Genomic DNA, 20662 nt, shown 5'->3' on the forward strand with positions numbered 1-20662 from the left:
CACTATCTTTGCATAGCAGGGGCTCAAATGGTTAGTTCGCTTTTTGTTCTTCAGTCACTCAATGAAATGGGGCAATTAATTCGTTCTGAATATAAAATTCTTTGCTCTTATGTTTAATGTGCACAGTTTGCTAAATGAAGTAACTCATACAGAGGAAAATCTAGGATGTTGCCTGGATATTTCTGTGTGTTCGTCATATGTGTTGGATTGTAGCTACACCACAAAGTGTGAGTGCAGGCATTAAACACCTGTTAATATGTTAATATTCCCAGTGAGAGCAGAGGATGAGAAATGGAAGAGAGAGATGAGGTCCAAAAAGAGAAAATGAAAGGAGGGTACTCAAGGGGGGAATGAGTTAAAAGATGACAAAGCAAGAAGAGGCTAAGGAGGAGAAATGGGGAAGAAAGAACTGGAGAGGTGGAGGGGAGAAAAAAAAGTAGGATAGGAGGTGAACGTGAAACGAGAAGTGGGAGAAAAGATGGGAGGTCACGATTAGAGACGTGAAGGGGAGATAGAGTGAGTCTGTGGAAAAGAGATGTCTGCATATGAATCAACAAAGATCCTAAAGAGATATCTCTTACAGATGAATCATTTAGTTTTAGTTTTCCACGTTAACATCTTGGATCCTTTCAGCATAAATGAGCCAATATCACGGCAATAATTTGTTGTGATGGTAATGCAGGAAAGAATCTTCTCAGTGCTCGTTCAGTGATTAAAATGGGTTTCTCCTGGGCTTGGCAAAGACATGAGGATTTATAGTTTTACATTAGCCGGCTGTCTGGCTGAATGGGTGGAGTTTTTCTATGTGTATGTGTGTGTAGCCCTTGTTTACGCCACCAAAACACAAATCCCAACAGGAAAGAAAAGAAAAGTGAATACTGTTGAGGAATATTGACTGGACTTTGTTAGGACAAAGGTTTTCCTGTCTTTGGGATAAGATGTTAGCTGCTGAGAAAAGGTGGATTACATCGTGAGAATACCAACACCATACCTGGCTTTTGGTACCCACATCAAAACGATACTCTTCCTAAACCTGACTGAGAAGTGTTAGTAGTTTTTGAAATCCTGCTCTTCATTCAACATTCAATTCAAACATTTAATTTTAATTATTGCCTAAACACAAGCAGCCTCACAAGAACTTAATAAAATTGTCTAAAGGCAACGTAGTGACTACTTGCAGGGCTAGTTGGTGAAATAGTGTAACATTATTTCCAAGCTAACAAGCTTTTTAACTGGCAGTTAAGATTAGCTTTGTCGCTAAGTTCGCAGTCTTTATTCAGAAAATGTATTTGTACAGTGAACTCCTGTCTTATAACCGCATTCACAACTTTGATCTTTTCTGGAACAGTTTATTCTCTGTCAAGCATTGATGTTGAAACATAGCTAACAAGCTACGTTAGCCTCCTCCATTTTGGACTCTCTGAAGTAAGAAAACCACATTAAAAAAACCCCATTGACATTTGTAACTATGCTAATAATTAAAAATCCAGTTCGGAACACAACCTTTCCCGGGAGTATGTTATGTGGCTTGATTTATATGTTTAGATAAGGATAGTATTATTTTTGAAGAACTGTCCAACATAGTTGATTATTCAATATTTATGTTTTTTAGTGTTGTTTAATGAGCAATATTCCACAGAGAATAGAGATTCGCAGCCTGAACATAACGCTTCAACAGAAGAAGCCAGTCCATGAACGAGCTAAAAAGTTCCAAAATGAGCGTTTTTGTAGAGTATATGGACGAAGTATCCACACTTTTGCGCTTGTAGCATTTTTGTTCATGGGAGTTGTAGTTTTTTGTGTGTTAAAATCACAAAGGTTTCAATTTCTCATAGCATCTACTGTGGTGGATGCTTATTTGTCTGAGAATGTGGAAAGTAAACTTTGCTTCTAGTTTGTAGAAATATCGATGAATTAAATGGTGAATGAGAGACAGAGTTACAGAAGCTAGTGGAGCTGGGCGTTAACCTGGACCTGACGTCAGACTCTATATTGATCAGAGACGTAAATCTGTTTGCGCAAATAAGTTTAAATGAATATATTGGCACAGATTGACTTGGCTCTAATGATATAAATTCATTGATTTCATTGATTTCCTTTAAATGTTGGTGCAACGGGGCTTCGAAACTAGTGAAGTTCTGATTTAAATCCATATATTTTATTGAAAGCAGGTCAACAAGATTCTGACAGTTTTCAGTTCTCGACTGATTTTATTCAAAAAAGAAAGAGTTTAAGTCCTTAATGTCTGAAAGGACAGTCCACAGTGTTGATGTGTATTTGTATCCCTGTGTATCCAGTACAGGATTTGTGTGTTCTTTGCAGAGCCTGCTGCCGTGAAAAAGGCTGCTGTGTAAGCTCCTTTATTCTATAAGATTCAGCCTTATGTTTAGTCAGCTGTTCTTAATTGCCTCCCTGTACACACACACACACACACATACACACACACACACACACACACACACACCACAGTCTTCTCTATTTATTCTGTGTTACAGGTGCTTTTCGTTCTCCCAGCAGACAAAGAAGGCAACATACAGTGTGTATGATTTAGTGCAGCCATTGATATTGATGCTACGTCCTTCGGAAGGGACACAGCTCTCAGAGTTTACATCTGTATATGTTGGGCTGTCGTGTTGTTGCTGAGGTTAATGATTCTTTTTGTACCACAGCGAGGACAGAGGGAGGCGGAGAGAAAGGACCAGAAGAGTAGAGGAGGAGTCAAAAAGGGTGGGGAGGAGGAAGAAGAAAATGCCAAAGAGGAGAGAGTAAGGATGAAAGGAGAAGGGAGGTGAGGAGGGAAGAAAGAGAGGGACTATAATGATAAAGTGCAGAGAAAGAGAAAAGAGAGGAGAGGCGGTGTTGTGAGACGGCGTCTCGGCTGATCAGAGATGACTGTTGTGTCGCTGTGATCCTGTGGGGAAGAGACAGTCAGGGAGTAATGGAAAGGAGAAGGAAGAAAGGAGGAGGAGAGGGGACAGCAGAAGCAGATGAAGATAATGAAGAAGAGTGTAGAGGGAAGTGGAGGAAAAGGAGCTTGATGGCTCTGTTTTTGGGAAGAAGCGAGAAGGCAGAGGAAGAGGAGGGTGGGCAGAGAGTGAAGAGGAGGAAGATAGATAAATAAAGAAGGGAGGAAGGCTATTAAAAGAGTGAGCAGACAAGATAAGTAGAGAGATCAGGAGGAGAGAAAGTAATCTGAAAGAAAGGAGAGGATCGTGTTTTTGCTTTGATGAGAAAAGGGTTGCCTCCACTCTCCACCTGTTGCTAGGGACACAGGGTATCTGTGGTGATGGACCACGGTAACAACAGTAGCACTGATGTGGATGACAACACGATTTGTGTGTGTGTGTGTGTGTGTGTGTGTGTGTGTGTGTGTGTGTGTGTGTGTGTGTGTGTGTGTGTGTGTGTGTGTGTGTGTGTGTGTGTGTGTGTGTGTGTGTGTGTGTGTGTGTGTGTGTGTGTGTGTATGAGTAACCAGGGACCATCACATAGGCCTACTACTAAAAGAACAACTGAATGCTTTGGTGTGGGTGTGTTTTAGGTGAGAACTGAGTGAAGGCAGTTACTGAAAGAGATGCTGAAGCCAACATGTCAATAAACAACACTGTTGTCCCAGCTGAGTGGTTATCAAGCAAGCCAGTTAAATCCATTTCTAATGCTGCTTTATTGTTGTATCTAAGACTTTGACTTCCTGGGTGGGAAGATAGTTGGCATTATTTTAAAATTGAACCTTAAGTCCTTTTTGATTTTGTCCATAATAGGAAATAATCTCATTACTGCAGTCAATATAAAATGTCAATCTTTCTTTTCTTTGCTCCACTGTGGACATGTTGTTTTTTGTTCTATTTCAAAACTTGTCAAGAGTTTTTATTGAAATTTGCTGGAGAGCTCAGCCATGAATAAATGCCCGTTGAAAGATTTCTCAATACTGCAAATCATGTTTTAATATTTTCTGTATTTATTCCATTTAAGTCAGTTGTAGTGCAAATCTTATCCAAACTTCGAGGAGCTAGCGTACTGCACTTTCGCTATGTGAATGTTTGTTTGTTGAGATAAACAGTTGGTGGTGCTAACTCTCCAGTCAGTGCCATTAAACTGTTGGAGAAGAGGAAGTCGCAACAAGATGGTGTAATTAAAAGGGCTCCAGTCAGACTTCAAATGGTGAAAAACAATTAAGAAAACATTGCAAATTAATTTGAGGATTGTTACAATTAAGTCATCGCTTCACATGGCTCTGAATCAACGTCTACTGTGCGAACATATAAATGTCCTTTATTGTAGAAAGCTCAGATCCTCTCTCCTGATTGGCTCACCGACCTGTTGTTACCAGAGCTCCAGAGGGAAGCCTGAGAGAGGAGATGTCAAACTACATTGAGATGGGCTTTGGTTCTTAAAACCACAAATATATCTTCTTATGGATGATAAAACTTGAAATAAAACACCAGATAAGTGTAACATATGGGACCTTTAAGTTGTATGTTTTCCGTACGTCATGATTTAAGATTTTAGAAGTAGCACTTCTCGCGTTATATATACGCCATCTTTTCCATTCCAGCCAAGGATAAGAAATATTTTTTATTTTTTATTTTTTATTTTTCATTTTCAGCTTTTCAGCTTTTCCACTGCACAAATTGAAAATGTGCATAAAATGTGGATGGAAACCCACTCTATATTATATTTCTGTTCTTGACTTTCTATCTTAGCTGTAATTACAATTCAGGTCTGTGACTACTGTAGAAATGGTAGGGAGGAGGGGAGAAAGAGAGGGGGGAGACATGGGGGACCTAAGAGCTTAGCAGGTGTGTTAATGGATGTAACTATGACAACCAAAGACCCACTGGGAGAGGGAGGAAGTGAGAGAAGCAGTTCGGAGCTGTGGAAGTTAGTCATCAGGTGGAGAAATGTCGTACAGCAGCTCCACATTAAATATGAAGTCGGTTTAGAACTGGAAATCTTAGTGTTGACCGGTGTGCAACAGTGTGTGTAAACGCACTCAGAGTGAACTGGATGAACTCGAGTCCAACAAGATGAAAACAAATTAATATGGGCCGTCACACCCAGCTCTCGGTCTCTCTGTGTGTGTCTGATATACACACATATGCACAGGCCTGGTATGCATTTTACATTTTTACTATGTAACTCAAAGCCCATCTGGTTGAGTCTGGTAACCGAGGAGGGAAACCGGAAGACGGTTAAAGTGGATCCTGTCAGGCGATCCACGTGTGCTGAGAAATACCTCAACACAGTGCGGTGGTGTAGATGGCACCCAAATGCCAAATAATTTGCTCCGCCTGTTCTATATTGTTGCCTGTTTGTCTAAAAATGGATGAAAACTTTATTTTAACGGCTGCAGAAGAACCGTTTGTGCTCATAATTAGAATCAAAATCCTGAATACAGTTTGTTATAATTTCCATAACCATGAAGTGTGAAATAATCACACTTCATGGTTCTGAAGTATTTTGCCAGGTAACAGGAGCAGCTCTCTGGCTTCTAATAATGACACCTCCACTTAAATGAAACATCCCCATCTGTCAGAGGGAGGTGAGCAGCACATGTATGCAAGGTGCATCTGTGTTTTTGTGCTGTTTTAGTCAGAGAAGTGGACTATTGCTTATGTAACATGACTGCCCACGTTCAGTCATTTCCAACCCACACCCTCTCCAATGTCAATACTGTCAATGCTTTCAATAGGCATGAAGTGGTAGCTCCAGCACACTGGCAATCTGATTTATACAGAGCGCAGTGTGAAGAAAACAAACAGAATTGTTCGCTGAAATTATACTTTGTCATATCTGATCAATACAGGTGTCTTACCTGGCACGTTCATGGTTCCCAGATGATTTATCTTAATGACTTTGTGGATCATCTGTGTTTTCCTCTAGTGCCACATTGTGGTGAGGTAACAGCCTGTATGTCAACAATGGATAATATGAAATGGCAAATAATTTAATATAAATATATTATAAGTTAATTTTACCTCTTAAATACACTCAATGTCTTAATGTGCATCCCATTCAATTCTTATTTGATATATGTTTATTTAGTATTGTTCAAAGGGCAGTCATCTTTTATTGATGTCTAATCAGTATTTTAAGTTGATCAGTTGAATATTTGAGAATTGGAACCTCCAATTAATTAGTTCGTTACCTACCCAGTTATAAGTCAGCAAAGCTAAAGCTGTTATTAATGCTAAAACCACAATAATGGTCACCTCACTTTTGTGTTGTGATCAGTAATTATGCCACCAAAGTTATTTTTACCTTTTGTTACAAATGTTGAAATCACAAGACAAATTTTCATAAAATGCTCTCCGACCTTCTTAATATTAAGTCACAGGGATAACACCTGATCATTTTGCCTTTAATTGGACTGGTTGGTTCTTGACGTGGGACTTGTTGGTCTTGACTCTGGACTTGTTGGTCTTGACTCTGGACTTGTCTTTTGACTTGCAAAACAACAACTTTGTCCCACCTCTGCACAGTGGACCTTCCATCCCGTATGTCTCATAAGCGTGACAGCATATCCTGAGCGGCTCCTCTGTAGAGGTGACACATTGTTTCAGTGGAAACACATCAAGTATGTAAACAAACTTATCTAGACTTATCAAGTCTGCTAGACTTATCTAGTAGACATACAGCCATGTGCTTGTTCATGATGGTTCCGGGCAACATAAGATTATTTCCACTTTGGAGTTTCCTCTCCCAGAGGGTGGTGCTGGGTGGGGTCAGACAGGTTACTCTATACCAGGGTGTAATCCCAGTTGGAATGCCTGGTGTGCAGCATTTCGCGAGCACGGAGCTGGTCGTACAGTTCACCATTCCTGTTGGGACGGACGCTGCCAGGGAAACATGATAACTCCTCAGGCGCTGCTACGAGCCGTCTGTAGAGTTTGGCCACGTTGTACTATGAGCTCCATGCTCAGAAAGTCAGCGATGTTATCCTCAAGTCACACCCCTGGCATTATGTACCACTGGAATGAAAACAGGGGAACCATTTAGGAGCACGAGGGCCACTGCAGCCACCACAGACGTTTATACATTTCTATTTATTTTAATTATCATTATTACTGTTTTTTGACATCATAACAGGAATATTTGTGAAATCAGTGTCAGATGTTTATCAGTTTTTGACTTTTGAGTGGCCTGGTGAGTCGTCTTGGACCACACAAACTCACATAACACAGTTTCTTGTCTTGTTAGTTTTGTCTCCTGTGTTTGATTTGTTTTATTTCATAAGAATGACTTTTATGATATTAGTGTAGGTTGTCTCTATTGCTTTTACTCTGATAGACACCTTGTGGGACCATATTTATATATAAAGTGCTTTACAAATAAAGTCTGATTGATTGATTGATTGAATTGTAAACAAGAATAAAACTGTACATACTGTACATGCATGGAAACATGTCACAAACATGACATCTATCTTTTACTAAGCCAGAGCACAAGAGAATGTGATATTAGAGCTGTAATAGAATAAAGGAAATAACATTATTGCAAATCTGACAAGAAGCCAGTGACTTACAGTAACAATGGAGTGGTAACGAAAGGGCCATTCACTCTAAATATGAGGTTCCCATTTGACATCTTTTCAAAAGAGAAGTTTTAATGGTTGAGGACTCTTCTTTGTTGAAGAGATGACAGCAGCTGGAACAATACACATGAAGGGTCAAGAGCCTAATTCAAGCGCTGGCTCTACATTGTAAGTGTATAGTCTGTGGTTTAGCCTGCGGAGTCGGCTGAGTGTCCTTGAATCCCATTTTCGCTCAACAGAAGAAAATCCCACACACAAAATGAAATAATCAAAATAAATAAGTTAAAAAAAAACTATAGGAAAACTAATTTATTTTGGTCTTTCAGCAACCAGTTGATTTTGATGAAGCGACAAGAAAAGTAAAGCAGGTATGAAGCAGGAGTAGAGTGTAATACTCAGCGTTAATGCACAGCACCGCAAGTTCCTCCTATTCATCACGCACTGTTTCTCAAACCCTCCCATATTTATTATCTAGGTGGGTATTCTAGCCAAATAAGCAGCATACAGTATAATGAAGCTGATGATATTCTTCGGGGTGAGAGTTCCTGCCAGCGAGGTCCTTCAGAGCCAACATATTGTGTTTTTGCTGAGGCAGCCGTGGAGCAGAATGCTGCGCTTGGCTCTATTTCTCTCGCTTCACAGGAACAGGATGAAGCTGTGCTCTGTTAGCATGGCTTGTTCAATGTACAGTCCTTTCTTTTTTACCCCCTCTCTTCCTCTCACTCTCTCTCTCTTTCTCTCTCACACACACAGACATAGAGGAGGAGGAGTTCATTGGAGACGATAAGGGGGGAAAAAAGTGAGATGGCACCACTTGTTGGCCTGAACTCAATGACTCAGTTCCGAATGTACATTGCTGCGTTTGCCTTGTTCGCCTTGTTCAGCAGTTGACTGGGACTCAGGACTGCAGACCTTTTTTTTTCTTTCCTTAAGATCTGTGCTTTAATCAACCTCAGAAAGAAAGGATATGTGTACATCATCCATTCGTAATTACACAGATCTTATCTTATCGTCCTTATGTGATCATTTATTCCTGTCCGCTCATCTGCAGATGAACGTATGGTCAATTAACTATTTGCTCTCCATGTTGCACTGTGTTTGAATAAGCAAACAGTTGCGTATGTACATATCCAGCAGTTAGGGAGGAACATTATCAGTCATTTGAAGTCATGTTTCGGGTCACCTGGTGACTGGAAGCCCAGTATTCACTCTCTTTCAGCTCTGTTTTTGGTCTCCACCGCCTAAATGTTCTGCCATGTTTGTAGTTTGGTGCTAAGCAGGTAATATACAGTGGGTTTTTAGAGCTTGGAAAGTTTGAACCAAGACAGTGATTTAAACATCTAAACAACGGGGCGTCGAGTAGCTCAGTTGGATGAGCATCCGCCCCATGTGTAGAGGCTACAGTCCTCGCTGCAGCTAAAAAAAAAACAGCTAAACAATGAGCTGAGAGTCACAAACTTCTCTGTAGGTTCAGCTCTACTAGCGACTCCTTTTACATTTTCATTTGATACATTATTATAAAGATATGGATGTTTTATTAGATATTATTCAACATGTGTACTGATACCGATATATCTGTGACAAGCAAAAACCTACAGATGATAACAGCCATGCCAGTATGTGGATAGAGCGCTATAACCCTGTAAGTCTTTCAAAAAAAACTACAAAATACGTAATTTGTCATCACCATCACATTTATGTGTTTTCCGATCTGGCGCTGCTATGGTTACGGTTATGATAGGTTTAGGGGAAAAAGTGAAGTTGAGGTTAGGGGGCAGTAAGGAGCATAGTGACAATAATAATCATGAGGTTAGGGTTATAGGACGATCATGGTCATGCTTAAAAGAAACCAACATTGACTGTTGGTGGGAAACAGGAAACAAACAAACACCCTCAAACTATGTCACACAACTTTGTCACTTGGCCGTTTGCATTTGTTTGCTTTTGCTGAAACTACTGTTGCCCTTGTTTTTATTAGTTTTTACTATTTCAAGCTTAAATATTGAATTCCTTAGCATTCTGGATTTCTCATCCTTCTCTTTTTGTTTTGATCTCTGTCTGTTTCATTCCTCTGCCTCGTTTCCTCGTTGGCAACACCTTGTAGCAGCCATTTACCTCGTATTACTGCTGACCTCATTGACATGTTTAATAGCAGGATTTTCTTCTTTATTACAATCACTTTGTCTTCTAGTGAAATAGTCCCTGGAGTAGCTTAAAAAGATTGTCTCATAGCAGAAGTGGCCAACCAAGGCCAAATTGCAAGTGTAAGGTTCAGAAATGTAATGATCACTAATGAGGAAAGAATCATTTTGAATTTTGAGTGTTACAGATACAACAATACACAAAACTGGGGTGAGTTTTTGTGTGAGTACGTTTCTGCTCAGCAGTGAACACACTGGGCTAGTAGTCCCTTTTATAGCTTATTCCCAAGGCTCGTTTCAGTATATTAAAACCAAACATACAGCTTCAATTTTGATCTTTATTTGATGTGTGGAGCTAGTGTAGCAGGTATAACTGTAATAAAACCCCATCGCTGAATAAGGTTATTGCTGAGAGGAGGCTTCCTCTAGTAGTACTTTGTGTCAAAGATGGTAGAGAAATGTAAAATGTGCACAAATACCATGTAGCTTTGTGAATTAGCTTAATGTCAGAGCGACTGACTAAGCAGCGGCAGTCTCAGAAGGAGCTACGGTCTGCAGAAAAGCTGGCAGAGCGTCAGCTATGGATCACTGTTCAGTACCTACACCAGCAATACACTAGATCTACTCAAATTCTACTCCTTTTACTATATAGGTTCCAATGTAAGGGTAAGGATTCCCTAAAGTGATCAGAAGATAAATCTCTGGGGTCAAAAGATGAAAATAAAGACAGGGAATCAGAAAAAATGCATTTCTGCAGCACAAAAATAGATTTTTGTTGTTTTTGTATCTGTAAAATAAACTGATCTGAGAAAGAAAAATTGTGGTATAGCGAACTGGCTGCAACTCATAGACATACGGTATTCAACCTGTGCTGCAAATTGATATTGATTCATGTTTTTCACCAAAGCCAAAAAGGTTGAAAAACTGGTCTGAGGTCAGGCTTTTCGAAGCCTGGACAAAGGTCTTGATATGGACCCAACAGACAATTTGTCTCCTAATGTGTTAATGTTGTATTTTCTTTTGTTTGAGCGATGTTTATGTGATTGAACATGAACCCATACTTGTGTGGATACATCAGGCCACACATTTGCCTTCACATTAATGGCCCCTTGTATATTATGTGACACTCGGCGTGACACTAGTGAGTGTGTACGGACATTTGTGTTTCTCTTTGCACATTCACTCTGGTGCATTCGCAGGCAGAACAATGGCATTACCATGACAATGAAATGTCAGTGTCAGTCAATGATATTGATGTTAAAAGTTGATGAGTAGAACGTGAAATTCAAAGAGAAATAGAGGGAGAAAGATGCATTCATTCTCCCACTAGCTGTTAGTAACCTATGCTCTCATACTGCAGCTGCTTGACCAATGAACCTGGATCTGTAGCTCTGATGTGGCATTCACACGTGCAGCATGTTCTGTCATGCTGTTCAACTGTATGTTTGGTTGTTGAATGCAGAACGTTTGTTATGTAATTATGGAAAGTTCAGTGACTTTTATTCCTGTTGGTGCAATGTGCTGACATCAGTCTGGACCTCTGACCTTATTTAAGTATCCTTTATCTAGTGAATAGAACAGGCCATGAACTATATTTTGATGTAATTGATTTTTACGTGAACTCATTTTTTTTGCCTTTCTTTTGAGATTTGTGCAGCTCATGAGCACACTCCTTGCTGTTTACATAAAGTGTTGGACAGGTGGACAGTCATGTGCATTACAACTCAGTTACTGTGTTCGTCCAATGATGCTCAGCTTCCTCAGCTAACTGGCTACCAGCTCAATCTCCTATGTGCATTCAAATCATATCTTTGAAGCAGTCTTACAGTGGCCTTAGGGAGAAATACAAGGCGCTGTAGTCAGAAGACAGACCACCTTTTATTCAAATAAAATGACAGGAAGAGGCAGACCAGACAAGTGTGACACAGTCAAATGAACAAAGCCCTGGAGTTCAGGGATGGAGCTCGCATGAAGGCTAAGTGAAGGTGTCAGATGGTAGTATGATTAGGCTAATGTGACTCTGTAGCCATGGCAACAGGGTTGTGCAGAGGGTGATGTAATGGTTTTTTAGGGGAAACATCCATCTCTTTTCCTCCTTAATTGTCAGTGTTCATCATTCAGTCTTTCCCTCATTTCCCGTTTCTCCCCTCTCTTCCCCTGAATGACTGTTCTCTCTCCACCCATGTGTATTTTCTCACATGCATATGTGTTATTATGTCTTTTCTTTCTCATCCTTTGTCCAGCTCCCTTTTTCTACATCCACCATTATCCCCCCCCCCTCTCTGTCATGCTCTGCCTCTTTTCTTGTCTCACAAGAGGGAGTGTCCTTGCAGCTTTCTCTGAATTTTGAGGATGCTGGGAAGCCGATTGCTGCTTCTTTTTTTTAACTTCCTTTACAATAATGACACATTTAGCTATTTCAACTATTTATCCATTACTTTAAGCTACAGTATCTTTCATAACCAATTATCCATCACTTTTATCTACATGTTTTACCTTCTTTACTTGCTCGCTAACTGTTTTCACACACTCTCGACACATGGTTATCATGTGTTACAGTATTTCATCAGGAATCATTTTGATAGAGCCGCTTAGCTTAGCTTAGCTTAGCAGCTAGCCCGGCTCTCCAAAGGTAATAAAATCAGTCTAATGTTTTTACATTTTGTTTTTTGGACAGAAACAGACTACCTCTTTCACTCCTGTTTCCAAACTTTGTAATAAGCTAACCTGTTGCTGGCTTTCTCTCACAGACATGAGTGGTATCAATCTTCTCGTCTAGCTCTCTACAAGAACTGAAAAAAGCGTATATCTCAATATTTTTGAACAATTGATTTAATAATAAGTGGAAAGCTTGGACATTCTGATCCCCACAAGTGTCACAAAATGTATTGATAGCTTGTTTTCATGGTTTTTGTCACTCTTATTGGTCTTTTTTTTAAATTTCCATATGGGATAGATGTGTTATTGGCTCCGTGATTCACATCATTCACATTCTGTGACTTGACTGAGTTATGACTCTGAGTAGAAAGGGGATGTTTTCCGACACAACATGCGTCAATAGACTTCTACTCTAAGGTTTAGCTGCCTTGTGCATTAAAGGCAGACGTAAGAGCACAAATGACAGATAAAAGAAGAAAGGAAGAGGAAGCAGTGCAGTAAAGATGTGAGGAGGGTGAGGAAAGGCAGACTGCAGAGGGGTTTCTGGACCAGAACATTGAGAGTACTGGCAGGTCGCCTGCTGGAAATGCCCAGACTGTTCCTCACACACACTGAGATGCACGTCATCATTGTTTGCATGTGTGTGTTTGTGTGTGTGTGTGTGTGTGTGTGCGCGTGTGTGTGTGCGCTACTAGTGAAGACGGTGTGTGCTTACAGTTAACTGTACCATTATAAATCATGTCATGTTACAGCAACACAGCTAAAGGTGCAGGTAGCAAACACACAGACAACGCACAATCTACAGATCATCAAAAAAGCAGGCATGCCCTGTCTACTTGTCTCACACACACACACACACACACACACACACACACACACACACACAGACCATGTAAAATCAGCTCAAAAACAGCACACATTTACAATAAAGGAATTGGATTCATTGCATAGTTCAAGCACAAATAGTTGCAAACACCACATTTCTGAGCTGACTACATCATCAAAAACTAATGCTACCACTAATTCCATTAATGTGTGTATAAATGTCACCTTGTTGTATAAACTCAAGTAACCCTCTCCCCCTTTGCACTTGAGTCTTTGAGATTATTACATTTCTTGCACATGATTTTAAAAATGAAGAATCAAATGAGAGTGTTTTTGTTTTTTTTGCAGTTCTAAGAACTTCAACAGAGTGATATGTCTTTACTCTAGCGGATTGTTTGATGTCTTTTTTTCCCAGAGATGCATTATCCCAGTTCAATTTTCCTTCATATCAATAGTTTAAGATCATCAACATGATATTTTTGAACCAGGACCTCGTGAAAAATTAGGTGTTTATTGAGAAGGCTACACAGTTCAATGTATCAGATACCATATTTAATAATACATTTATAAGTAGATGTGAAACAGAATCATTAAAGATAACTTGAAATGATTTCCTGCTTCTATAATAATATTTAAATATATAAAACTAAAACATCTGTGGGGTTTGAACTGTTAATTGGACAAAACAAGACATTTGACGGAGTCACTTTCTGCTCAGTGAAGTTGTGAGGAGCATTTTTTAACAATTTTATGATGTTTCGTAAACTAAATAATTAATGAATTATTGGTAGATTCAGCAGTAATTCAAATAATTGGTTGCAGCTCTAAAGCAATGCAAGTCAGATTGGCATCGGCAGATACAAAATATTAAAGCACTTCGATTATTGGGGACAAAAAAGTTAATGAGGAGATCTGTTTAAAAAAAAAAAAAGACGGAATACGGGGAAAAGATTATCAAGTTTGCGTTCAATTAATAATTGATTCATCTATTACTCATACCCATCCCTAACAGACAGGGACAAAGATGTCGGCTGACAGCTGGAGGCCCAGTAGCCTAGTTTACAAGATCATTAGCTTCTTTATTCACTCCTCCATCACCTTCTCCCCTCCCTCGCCTGCCATTTTTCTGTCTCATTTATCTTTTTTCTCATCACCAGTGCTTCCATTTTCCTTCCACTCCCCATTTTTCATTCTTCTTTTTTACCTCTTACTACTCCTGTTTCCTCCATCCTTCCCTCCCCTCCCTGCCCCCTGACAGTGGCCACATGCCTGCTACTTGATGTGTTGCCATGACAGCCTGCCAAGGTGTCATCGCCTGGGTCATTTGCATAGCTCTACTGAGCATGCCCACCAGAGTTAGGTCAGGATACCCGTCCTGAAGTGGCTGCATCCTGTTGAGCTTGAGTATGCTCTGTGTGTGTGTGTGTGTGTTTGTGTGTGTGTGTGTGTGTGTGTGGTTTGAGTGTGTGTACATATTTGTCTGTATGGGAAATACATGCTGTGCGTGAATGCATGGATTACGATAAGCTATCTGTGTCTATAATGGAAAGTTCATGTCTAATTAACCTCTGTAATGTCAGGGAGGGTTATCATTCCACATGGATTAGAGTATACAGCTTCAAGACACACACATACACACACAAAGAAGAAGAGTGTGACAGATACATTAGGATTTGATGCAAGTGTAATGTGCTATTCAAATCCATCGTAATTTCACATCATCCTTTTTTTTAAGGTTTAGTCGTTATATAAGTGATGAGTGGCTCTTCTACATTGTTGTTGAGCCTGAGAAATCTGTTGAATGTCATCTCATCTTGTTAACAGGCTAATACAAACTCTTGGATGCTTTCATCTTTTCTTCAGCAGAGGAATGGCTGTGGCTGTAAAACATTAAATACATTAAACAACATTTTTTGCTTCCAAGAGTATTTAATACATAGATATAGGGCTGCATATTGATTAATCTGCCAGTTATTTTCACAGTTCATTCTTTTGCCCATAAGATATGCAAAAATAGTGATAAAATAACTGTTAAAATTTCCCATAGATACCTTTATTTATTGTACCAATAGTCCAAAACCCAAAGGCATTCAGTCTACTGTCATATATGAAAAAGAAAAGCATCAAATCCTGACATTTTAGAAGCGGGAACCAGAGAATAAGCAGTATTTTTACTTGAAAAATTATCATGGCTCTAGATAGATCACAATCAGTTTAAATTCTCTGTCAGATGTTCTCAACCTGGGGGTCTGGACCCACATGAGGGGATTAGAGACACATTAAGGGTCACAAGATTATTTTCTACCTAGAACTACGGTTATTTTTCAAGCTATTTCATTATTGAGTTCCTTTATACTTACACACAGCCCTTCACACTAAAATGGTCTTTCTGTAATAAATATAAATACACATAAACAAATGCTATGTTTGTCACAAAATGAAAAGTGATGTATCACATGATCTGTTGATGGTGGATTGATACCAGACAAAGGTGTTAACACGTGATAATCTCAGAGGAAAAACTCTGTGTTTAGTTAAGTGGCACAGAGTGAACACATGCCCCTTCACCTTCTGACACCTTGAATACTACTCCCACTGAAATGACACCCTTAAGGTGGTCCCCCTCTGTTCTTAATAGTGTTATTTGTTACCTGATGTTTAATTGCAGAGAGCTGTAATGTTACCTTTTCTTTTGTCATTATAGATAATACTGAAAATGTTCCAAAAAAATAGTCTGAATTCAGGCAGACTTTAAATCCACTCATGGAGAGCTTGTCCTCCATTCCTTAATGAGATCTATCTGTTGCTGCGGAGGGATGTGAAATGTGAAGGATGTGGTTTGACATGGCCCCGGCGCAGCGAAGGGATACTCTGCTTCGAGTGTGCTATTTGTGGCTCGTGTATCTGGTTGCCTAGGAGACAGCTGGCAGAGTGCCAGCAGGAGACCGAAGTTGACCTCAGACAGACAGACAGTTACTGAAAAATAAATAACCACGTACCCAAACACGCAGATGTAAACATTACAGACACAGTCTTATATCATATCATATTTTCTGTCACCTTAAGTTTTCTATTATCTCTCTCTCTCTTTCTTGTAGGTAAGTGGCTGTAATGGTTTCTCTCCCTGTGACTGTGGTCTCAGCCCGAATAAACCCCCATTCATCTCCTGTACTTGGCCTGTAAGTTGTGCCCTGCTCTCTTTTGACTTGGGAACTCAGCAGGTAAAAGCAGGTTTGAAGGTTTAGTCCTTTTGACACATTATTCCTCTGCCAGTTATCACATCTTCTACATTTTTTTTTTGTCATTAAATGTTATTAAGTGTTGTTATACCAAAATTTAACCTGTAGAAAATTGTGTTCAGACTGTTATATCAAAATCTGACTATGATTATCATTGGGCTTTGTAGTTTTTGGCATTATTAGGTGTTGCTTTCCAGAATGGTGTAACAACATGGAGAGAAAACACTCAAAAAGAAGTCTGGTAGGAGAAACTTTGTAAACTTTGAAAACTTGAAAGCGTTGAACAGCGATTCTCCTAAATGCAGAAAATGAAAAGTTATTTTGGGGGCAGACAAATCGGAGGATGCTTCCCGGAGTAGTTGAGGGAAAGTGTTGAATAGGGGTCAAGTATCCAGATTCATTTATTATTGCATTGAATAGATGATACAGTCCTGGTGTGGATATTTAGAGACGTAATTAGTTTCAAAAGACTTCCGTTTAAACCAACCGTTTCTGAACGAATACTGTTGTTCAACTGGAAGGAGCATCACACAGCATGCTATCGCCTTGTATAGTGTGGTATTTAACTGGTAAAATAAAGGCTTTGAGACAACCCTGCATTGTGTTCAGATGCTGGCGGTGTCGGGCTGCAGCCCTGAGTCAAAATCCGAGGCTGCCTCTACGTCCTTTGAGATATGACTCGATGGTGCACTCACCATTAACACCAGAGTCCGTGTTACAAATGTGCTAAAATGACACCACAGGGTTCGGTCACTTCAGTCCAGACCGGAGCGCAGATATGACGCATCTGACCTTTTCCATTGTGTCCCAAGAACTCTTCACTATTGTTATAGAGTAACACAAGAGCGGATGAATGTGTTGAGTGCAGGTGAAATGTGTGATTTAAGGTGGTATTGAAATGTCCTCAGTTGTCCTTGCACAGCGTTGTACACCTCCATCCTTTTGCCACATTTATCTCAGGCTGTTGTCGTCCTGCGCTCAGCCTCATCATCGTCACCATGGTGATGACACACTAATCTTCACAGGCACCTTCCTGGTACTCGGCACTGAGTAGTGCCTCCTTGATTGGTCCTGATGAGATTTATGGCCAATTAGAAACAATTAGGAGGATCTCAGCTTGAGAGGGAGTTTGCCGAAGTTGACAGGATTGTCTTGTAGTCACACCTTTTAATTAAGTTTACTAGGGCAGTAATCAGATCACCGAAAAGGGTTCAACGCTATTGGAAACAAGTTGTGAACATGACATCCCATGTTAAGTTTATATGGTGAACTTGTATTCATTCTTCTTTTAGCTCTGTTTTTGGTCTCCACCAGCTCCTAATGGAAATATCTGTCTCTTGAGCTGCTGAATGCTCTGCTGTGTTTGCAGTGTGTCTGTTTGAGAGTAAAGTAAAGTTGTGGTCTGGACAGATAAACAATGAGCTGAAACTCTGTAAAGAGGAGCTGCACATTCTTTTGATAATTCTCTATAGTTTCATTGCTATGAGCGACCCCTTGTCGTTTGATATGTTGTTATTGTAAAAATATTATATAGCAGCTTTAAATAAATGTAAACATATTTTCTTCAAACCACTTTTATTTTAAAAATAAACCAAAGTTCTCTAATCTTAAATTTTGTCTAAATACAAGGAGCCATTCGAGGATTTTAGTTTAGCACATTAGCAGATTTTTTTATTGAAATCAGAAACTATCTGATGAAACAATAAGAAAATGATTATAAATGTCATCGACTTTAAAAGAGTTTTCAATACTCTGTTCTACAGATAATTTTCATTCAGTGCCAAGAAAGTTTTGATGTTTGATACCCAGGCCTGATGAGTACAGCTGTTTTTATAGTCACCTCAGACTATATTGATTGACAGTTGAGCTGAAACGATTAGTTTTAAATAAGTTGATTAGTTGTTTTAACAGAGAGTTAACTGTGCAGCAGTTTCGATGATAATGTTGCTAATACTGCAGCTATTTTGATAATTGATTAATCTTTTGTGTCATTTTTTTGAAGCAGAAATGTCAAAGGGTCTCTGGTTTCATCGTCTCAGTTGTGGAGATTTCCTGCTTTTCTTTGTCTCATGTGATGACGAGTAGAATACCTTTGGGTTTTGGCCTGTTGATTGGCCAAGACAAGTGATTCACAGATGTCACCTTTGACCTTAGAAAACTGTGTTGGTGGAAAATATTTTAGTATTTTCTGACATTTTATACACCAAATAACTAAACAGAGAAGTACCTGTCAAATGAATTGATCATGAAAATAATTGTTAGTCACAACCTTAGCTGAGATGGTGATTGGCAAATTGGAGCATCAGCAAATTTCATGTATTTTCTAGAGGAAAAGCTGTAATTATTGTAATGAATAATTAATAATAAAGCAGTACACATGATGATTTCTATCCACACACATTCCACAGGATATGAGCGCTGTGCTGCTTCCTCTGCCTCCTCCAGCGTCATGTCACAGGGAAGGGTCTTGGCCAAAGGTCACGAGAGATGCAGGAGTTTTGGGTTCAAATGTGATCATTCGGTTCTGCTTTGACATTTGAGCCGTAGCTCTAATGCAGGATGGAGGCATTACATGACGGCTAGCATTACACCAGTCTACCCTCATGAACTCAACTGTGTTCTTAATGGACATTTATCTCTTTTTATGGACTGTCTTGGCTCGCCACACCCAATCTCCCCTGCATCCTAATATGATCAAATCTGCACGACTGCTCAGCCAGCATCTTTAACAGCCACTTGAGTGTATAATGCTCTGCATGTTTCCTTATCTTGTTTTTAAGTCCATTTGCAGAGTCCTGTGTCAGATATCTGGATTGTTCTTTGTCAGTGTGGAGAGAGTGAGAGAGGAAGAAGTAAAGTGAGTGACACAGACAGTAAGACAGAGAGTTACAGAGACTATGAGACAGCCAGGGAAGACAGAGGCCATGTTACATCTAAACAATAAGAGCACTTCTTAGACGTGACAGCTGAGAGTCCCCTTAAGGGTTGCACTGTATCATTTATATCATGTATTTATTATAACCTGAATGATACTGGATTTTTTATACCAAATGTAGAAACAGATCTCATTATATACATATGCATATATACTTTCACAGACAGGTGACAAAGGAAAAACCTGAATAAATGAGTGGATAAGCAGCCTAGGTGTTGACTACTATCAAAATAAAAGCCTCAAAAATATTTAAAATAGATCAGATTTTTATTATTCTGACGTATCAATATCAGTATCTGGTATTCTGGGCATGAGGAGTGTTCTGTGCCTGCACAGGCTTTAAACTGTAGCTGAGCAGTTACCTGAGGTGAAGCAGCGATCCAAGTGACACCTTTCTCTTATGTTCTCACACTCTGATACGAGAGGACCGGTGTGACAAAGGCCTCGCTTCCAGCCTTGTTTTCATTTATGAAATGTCACGCAACATTTCAGTAATTCAAGTGTTTGAAGGCTGAAGGCCAGGCTTATAATGTTCCTACATTGGTGCAGAAATGTGCAGGCATCCATATCTGGTTCGAACCTGTGGGTCTCATGCCTGCGTGGATTTTCTCCGGGTTCTCTGGTTTCCTCCTAAAATCCAAAGACGGGAAAGTGTGAATGTGAGCGAGAATGGTTGTTTGTCTCTATATGTCAGCCCAGTGAAATACTGGAGACCTGTCCAGGGTCTCGCCGGGGGTCAGCTGGGATTGGCTCCACCCCCTTGTATGTGTGCCCTCACGCATACAAAGCAGAGACAAAACAGGATTGACCAATGCAGGGTCACCGATGTGTCCTGTTCTTAGTGATAAAGCTCAACGATCGGCAGGTTCACAAGATAAGGGGAAAAAAAAAACAAAACAAACAACCTCAAAGACACTCAGAAATAAATCACTAAGATTCAGTGGATGGGAGATATTGCACCACCATCTCACTATTTTCTCCTGCAGTAGCCTGCTTTTCTTAAAACTAAAACGTAGTGTAGTGAGGTGCTTTTATTTGCTTCCAGCTCAGCTTCTTAGTTTTGTCCAGACATAATTGTTTTATTTAGATTTATGTGGCACTGGGAAAGTAACATTTTCTCCACGTCAGCGTACTGTATCTTTGTGTGTGTTTCTGTGAGTGTAGTAATCCTGTCTGTGTACCTGCTGCAACACAGAGGAGCATCACATCTATATGTTTAGGCTAGTGTTTGGAGTCTGGATTAGATATTTAAGTTTAGGAACTAAACTAATTACTGTCACAAAGCTGTTAGATTTCTGGGTATTTAAGTCCTCAAACATCAGCTACTCATTGC

At 39.7% G+C, this 20662-nt stretch overlaps 1 protein-coding gene across 2 annotated transcripts in view; it reads left to right on the plus strand.

Annotated features, from left to right (window-relative positions):
* LOC130162078 (ankyrin-3-like) overlaps positions 1-20662 on the plus strand; it is a 166872-nt gene that overhangs the window by 23205 nt on the left and 123005 nt on the right. The gene's annotated exons all lie outside the window — the stretch shown is intronic.

This window comes from Seriola aureovittata, chromosome 21, assembly GCF_021018895.1.
Source record: "Seriola aureovittata isolate HTS-2021-v1 ecotype China chromosome 21, ASM2101889v1, whole genome shotgun sequence".
Classification (NCBI taxonomy): Eukaryota; Metazoa; Chordata; class Actinopteri; order Carangiformes; family Carangidae; genus Seriola; species Seriola aureovittata.